This window comes from Labrus mixtus, unplaced genomic scaffold (genome assembly GCF_963584025.1).
Source record: "Labrus mixtus unplaced genomic scaffold, fLabMix1.1 SCAFFOLD_74, whole genome shotgun sequence".
NCBI lineage: Eukaryota > Metazoa > Chordata > Actinopteri > Labriformes > Labridae > Labrus > Labrus mixtus.
Window position 1 is genome coordinate 160,001 of NW_026870298.1, and position 5,000 is coordinate 165,000.

Here is a 5,000-nt window from a genome sequence, read left to right on the forward strand (position 1 = left end):
GTACTTGGATGGGAGACCGCCTAGGAATACCAGGTGCTGTAAGCTTTTTCATTTTTTTGATCATGTGTTTTTTTTTTATCATAGAGAGACATATTCACATGTCCAACAATTCAGCCAGAATCAAGGGAATGACATCTTTAAGGCCCATTTCTGCACACAATAATGGCTTACGGACATACCACCCTGAACTCGTCCGATCTCGGAAGCTAAGCAGGGTCGGGCCTGGTTAGTACTTAGATGGGAGACCACCTGGGAATACCAGGTGCTGTAAGCTTTTTCATTTTTTTGATCATATGTTTTTTTTTTATCATATAGAGACATATTCACATGTCCAAAAATTCAGCCAGAATCAAGGGCATGACATCTTTAAAAGGCCCCTTTCTGCACACAATAATGGCTTACGGCCATACCACCCTTAACACGCCCGATCTCGTCCGATCTCGGAAGCCAAGCAGGGTAGGGCCTGGTTAATACTTGGATGGGAGACCGCCTGGGAATACCAGGTGCTGTAAGTTTTTTCATTTTTTTGATCATATGTTTTTTTTTTATCATATAGAGACATATTCACATGTCCAAAAATTCAGCCAGAATCAAGGGCATGACATCTTTAAAAGGCCCCTTTCTGCATACAATAATGGCTTACGGCCATACCACCCTGAACACGCCTGATCTCGTCTGATCTCGGAAGCTAAGCAGGGTCGGGCCTGGTTAGTACTTGGATGGGAGACCGCCTGGGAATACCAGGTGCTGTAAGCTTTTTCATTTTTTTTGATCATATGTTTTTTTTATCATATAGAGACATATTCACATGTCCAAAAATTCAGCCAGAATCAAGGGCATGACATCTTTAAAAGGCCCCTGTCTGCACACAATAATGGCTTACGGCCATACCACCCTGAACACGCCCGATCTCGGAAGCTAAGCAAGGTCAGGCCTGGTTAGTACTTGGATGGGAGACCGCCTGGGAATACCAGGTGCTATAAGCTTTTTCATTTTTTTGATCATATGTTTTTTTTTTATCATATAGAGACATATTCACATGTCCAAAAATTTAGCCAGAATCAAGGGCATGACATCTTTAAAAGGCCCCTTTCTGCACATAATAATGGCTTACGGCCATATCACCCTGAACACGCCCGATCTCGTCCGATCTCAGAAGCTAAGCAGGGTCGGGCCTGGTTAGTACTTGGATGGGAGACCGCCTGGGAATACCAGGTGCTGTAAGCTTCTTCATTTTGTTTGATCATATGTTTTTTTTTATCATATAGAGACATATTCACATGTCCAAAAATTCAGCCAGAATCAAGGGCATGACATCTTTAAAAGGCCCCTTTCTGCACACAATAATGGCTTACGGTCATACCACCCTGAACTCGTCCGATCTAGTCCGATCTCGGAAGCTATGCAGGGTCGGGCCTGGTTAGTACTTGGATGGGAGACCGCCTGGGAATACCAGGTGCTGTAAGCTTTTTCATTTTTTTGATCATATGTTTTTTTTTATCATATAGAGACATATTCACATGTCCAAAAATTCAGCCAGAATCAAGGGCATGATATCTTTAAAAGGCCCCTTTCTGCACACAATAATGGCTTACGGCCATACCACCCTGAACACGCCCGATCTCGTCCGATCTCAGAAGCTAAGCAGGGTCGGGCCTGGTTAGTACTTGGATGGGAGACCGCCTGGGAATACCAGGTGCTGTAAGCTTTTTCATTTTGTTTGATCATATGTTTTTTTTTATCATATAGAGACATATTCACATGTCCAAAAATTCAGCCAGAATCAAGGGCATGACATCTTTAAAAGGCCCTTTTCTGCGCACAATAATGGCTTACGGCCATACCACCCTGAACACGCCCGATCTCGTCCGATCTCGGAAGCTAAGCAGGGTCGGGCCTGGTTAGTACTTGGATGGGAGACCGCCTGGGAATGCCAGGTGCTGTAAGCTTTTTCATTTTTTTTGATCATATGTTTTTTTGATCATATAGAGACATATTCACATGTCCAAAAATTCAGCCAGAATCAAGGGCATGACATCTTTAAAAGGCCCCTCTCTGCACACAATAATGGCTTACGGCCATACCACCCTGAACACGCCTGATCTCGTCCGATCTCGGAAGCTAAGCAGGGTAGTGCCTGGTTAGTACTTGGATGGGAGACCGCCTGGGAATACCAGGTGCTGTAAGTTTTTTCATTTTTTTGATCATATGTTTTTTTTTTATCATATAGAGACATATTCACATGTCCAAAAATTCAGCCAGAATCAAGGGCATAACATCTTTAAAAGGCCCCTGTCTGCACACAATAATGGCTTACGGCCATACCACCCTGAACACGCCCGATCTCGTCCGATCTCGGAAGCTAAGCAGGGTCGGGCCTGGTTAGTACTTGGATGGGAGACCGCCTGGGAATACCAGACGCTGTAGGCTTTTTCATTTTTTTGATCATATGTTTTTTTTTTATCATATAGAGACATATTCACATGTCCAAAAATTTAGCCAGAATCAAGGGCATGACATCTTTAAAAGGCCCCTTTCTGCACACAATAATGGCTTACGGCCATACCACCCTGAACACGCCCGATCTCGTCCGATCTCGGAAGCTATGCAGGGTCGGGCCTGGTTAGTACTTGGATGGGAGACCGCCTGGGAATACCAGGTGCTGTAAGCTTTTTCATTTTTTTGATCATATATTTTTTTTTATCATATAGAGACATATTCACATGTCCAAAAATTCAGCCAGAATCAAGGGCATGACATCTTTAAAAGGCCCCTTTCTGCACACAATAATGGCTTACGGCCATGCCACCCTGAACATGCCCGATCTCGTCTGATCTCAGAAGCTAAGCAGGGTAGGGTCTGGTTAGTACTTGGATGGGAGACCGCCTGGGAATACCAGGTGCTGTAAGCTTTTTCATTTTGTTTGATCATATGTTTTTTTTTATCATATAGAGACATATTCACATGTCCAAAAATTCAGCCAGAATCAAGGGCATGACATCTTTAAAAGGCCCCTTTCTGCACACAATAATGGCTTACGGCCATACCACCCTGAACACGCCCGATCTCGTCTGATCTCGGAAGCTAAGCAGGGTCGGGCCTGGTTAGTACTTGGATGGGAGACATCCTGGGAATACCAAGTGCTGTAAGCTTTTTCATTTTTTTTGATCATATGTTTTTTTTATCATATAGAGACATATTCACATGTCCAAAAATTCAGCCAGAATCAAGGGCATGACATCTTTAAAAGGCCCCTCTCTGCACACAATAATGGCTTACAGCCATACCACCCTGAACACGCCTGATCTCGTCCGATCTCGGAAGCTAAGCCGGGTAGGGCCTGGTTAGTACTTGGATGGGAGACCGCCTGGGAATACCAGGTGCTGTAAGTTTTTTCATTTTTTTGATCATATGTTTTTTTTTTATCATATAGAGACATATTCACATGTCCAAAAATTCAGCCAGAATCAAGGGCATGACATCTTTAAAAGGCGCCTTTCTGCATACAATAATGGCTTACGGCCAAACCACCCTGAACACGCCCGATCTCAGAAGCTAAGCAGGGTCGGGCCTGGTTAGTACTTGGATGGGAGACCGCCTGGGAATACCAGGTGCTATAAGCTTTTTCATTTTTTTTGATCATATGTTTTTTTTATCATATAGGGACATATTCACATGTCCAAAAATTCAGCCAGAATCAAGGGCATGACATCTTTAAAAGGCCCCTTTCTGCACACAATAATGGCTTAAGGACATACCACCATGAACTCGTCCGATCTCGGAAGCTAAACAGGGTCGGGCCTGGTTAGTACTTGGATGGGAGACCGCCTGGGAATAACAGGTGCTGTAAGCTTTTTAATTTTTTTTGATCATATGATTTTTTTTTATCATATAGAGACATATTCACATGTCCAAAAATTCAACCAGAATCAAGGGCATGACATCTTTAAAAGGCCCCTTTCTGCACACAATAATGGCTTACAGTCAAACCACCCTGAACTCGTCCGTTTTCGTCCGATCTCGGAAACTAAGCAGGGTCGGGCCTCGTTAGTACTTGGATGGGAGACCGCCTGTGGAATACCAAATGCTGTAAGCTGTTTCATTTTTTTGATCATATGTTTTTTTTTTATCATATAGAGACATATTCACATGTCCAAAAATTCAGCCAGAATCAAGGGCATGACATCTTTAAAAGGCCCCTTTCTGCACACAATAATGGCTTACGGCCAAACCACCCTGAACTCGTCCAATCTTGGACGCTAAGCAGGGTCGGGCCTGGTTAGTACTTGGATGGGAGACCGCCTGGGAATAACAGACGCTGTAAGCTTTTTTTATTTTTTTGATCATATGTTTTTTTTTTATCATAGAGAGACATATTCACATGTCCAAAAATTCAGCCAGAATCAAGGGCATGACATCTTTAAAAGGCCCCTGTCTGCAGACAATAATGGCTTACGGCCATACCACCCTGAACACGCCCGATCTCGTTCGATCTCAGAAGCTAAGCAGGGTCGGGCCTGGTTAGTACTTGGATGGGAGACCGCCTGGGAATACCAGGTGCTGTAAGTTTTTTCATTTTTTTGATCATATGTTTTTTTTTTATCATATAGAGACATATTCACATGTCCAAAAATTCAGCCAGAATCAAGGGCATGACATCTTTAAAAGGCCCCTTTCTGCATACAATAATGGCTTACGGCCATACCACCCTGAACACGCCCGATCTCGTCCGATCTCGGAAGCTAAGCAGGGTCGGGCCTGGTTAGTACTTGGATGGGAGACCGCCTGGGAATACCAGGTGCTGTAAGCTTTTTCATTTTTTTGATGATATGTTTTTTTTTTATCATATAGAGACATATTCACATGTCCAAAAATTCAGCCAGAATCAAGGGAATGACATCTTTAAGGCCCATTTCTGCACACAATAATGGCTTACGGCCATACCACCCTGAACTCATCCGATCTCGGAAGCTAAGCAGGGTCGGGCCTGGTTAGTACTT

General features: G+C 43.6%; 14 non-coding genes and 7 pseudogenes across 14 annotated transcripts; all 21 read left to right on the plus strand.

The window, feature by feature from the left end:
* LOC132968500 (5S ribosomal RNA) overlaps positions 1-45 on the plus strand; it is a 109-nt pseudogene extending 64 nt beyond the window's left edge.
* A 120-nt stretch (positions 46-165) lies between these two features.
* On the plus strand, positions 166-274 carry LOC132968490 (5S ribosomal RNA; annotated as a pseudogene).
* Positions 275-396: 122 nt separating this feature from the next.
* On the plus strand, positions 397-515 carry LOC132968223 (5S ribosomal RNA). Its single transcript, XR_009671069.1, has one exon. It is a non-coding gene; the product is annotated as a 5S ribosomal RNA (ribosomal RNA).
* Positions 516-637: 122 nt separating this feature from the next.
* LOC132968004 (5S ribosomal RNA) lies at positions 638-756 on the plus strand. The gene has a single exon (XR_009670866.1). It is a non-coding gene; the product is annotated as a 5S ribosomal RNA (ribosomal RNA).
* Positions 757-877: 121 nt separating this feature from the next.
* Positions 878-986, plus strand: LOC132967832 (5S ribosomal RNA; annotated as a pseudogene).
* Positions 987-1,108: 122 nt separating this feature from the next.
* On the plus strand, positions 1,109-1,227 carry LOC132968158 (5S ribosomal RNA). The gene has a single exon (XR_009671005.1). It is a non-coding gene; the product is annotated as a 5S ribosomal RNA (ribosomal RNA).
* Positions 1,228-1,349: 122 nt separating this feature from the next.
* On the plus strand, positions 1,350-1,468 carry LOC132968321 (5S ribosomal RNA). The gene has a single exon (XR_009671161.1). It is a non-coding gene; the product is annotated as a 5S ribosomal RNA (ribosomal RNA).
* Positions 1,469-1,589: 121 nt separating this feature from the next.
* On the plus strand, positions 1,590-1,708 carry LOC132968068 (5S ribosomal RNA). Its single transcript, XR_009670917.1, has one exon. It is a non-coding gene; the product is annotated as a 5S ribosomal RNA (ribosomal RNA).
* A 122-nt stretch (positions 1,709-1,830) lies between these two features.
* LOC132968264 (5S ribosomal RNA) lies at positions 1,831-1,949 on the plus strand. Its single transcript, XR_009671109.1, has one exon. It is a non-coding gene; the product is annotated as a 5S ribosomal RNA (ribosomal RNA).
* Positions 1,950-2,070: 121 nt separating this feature from the next.
* On the plus strand, positions 2,071-2,189 carry LOC132968199 (5S ribosomal RNA). Its single transcript, XR_009671046.1, has one exon. It is a non-coding gene; the product is annotated as a 5S ribosomal RNA (ribosomal RNA).
* Positions 2,190-2,311: 122 nt separating this feature from the next.
* On the plus strand, positions 2,312-2,430 carry LOC132968187 (5S ribosomal RNA). Its single transcript, XR_009671034.1, has one exon. It is a non-coding gene; the product is annotated as a 5S ribosomal RNA (ribosomal RNA).
* A 122-nt stretch (positions 2,431-2,552) lies between these two features.
* LOC132968096 (5S ribosomal RNA) lies at positions 2,553-2,671 on the plus strand. The gene has a single exon (XR_009670944.1). It is a non-coding gene; the product is annotated as a 5S ribosomal RNA (ribosomal RNA).
* Positions 2,672-2,792: 121 nt separating this feature from the next.
* On the plus strand, positions 2,793-2,911 carry LOC132968274 (5S ribosomal RNA). The gene has a single exon (XR_009671118.1). It is a non-coding gene; the product is annotated as a 5S ribosomal RNA (ribosomal RNA).
* A 122-nt stretch (positions 2,912-3,033) lies between these two features.
* On the plus strand, positions 3,034-3,152 carry LOC132968249 (5S ribosomal RNA). Its single transcript, XR_009671095.1, has one exon. It is a non-coding gene; the product is annotated as a 5S ribosomal RNA (ribosomal RNA).
* A 121-nt stretch (positions 3,153-3,273) lies between these two features.
* Positions 3,274-3,392, plus strand: LOC132968168 (5S ribosomal RNA). The gene has a single exon (XR_009671015.1). It is a non-coding gene; the product is annotated as a 5S ribosomal RNA (ribosomal RNA).
* A 122-nt stretch (positions 3,393-3,514) lies between these two features.
* LOC132968507 (5S ribosomal RNA) lies at positions 3,515-3,623 on the plus strand (annotated as a pseudogene).
* A 121-nt stretch (positions 3,624-3,744) lies between these two features.
* Positions 3,745-3,853, plus strand: LOC132967992 (5S ribosomal RNA; annotated as a pseudogene).
* A 365-nt stretch (positions 3,854-4,218) lies between these two features.
* Positions 4,219-4,327, plus strand: LOC132967989 (5S ribosomal RNA; annotated as a pseudogene).
* A 123-nt stretch (positions 4,328-4,450) lies between these two features.
* On the plus strand, positions 4,451-4,569 carry LOC132968161 (5S ribosomal RNA). Its single transcript, XR_009671008.1, has one exon. It is a non-coding gene; the product is annotated as a 5S ribosomal RNA (ribosomal RNA).
* Positions 4,570-4,691: 122 nt separating this feature from the next.
* Positions 4,692-4,810, plus strand: LOC132968035 (5S ribosomal RNA). The gene has a single exon (XR_009670887.1). It is a non-coding gene; the product is annotated as a 5S ribosomal RNA (ribosomal RNA).
* Positions 4,811-4,930: 120 nt separating this feature from the next.
* LOC132968412 (5S ribosomal RNA) overlaps positions 4,931-5,000 on the plus strand; it is a 109-nt pseudogene continuing 39 nt past the window's right edge.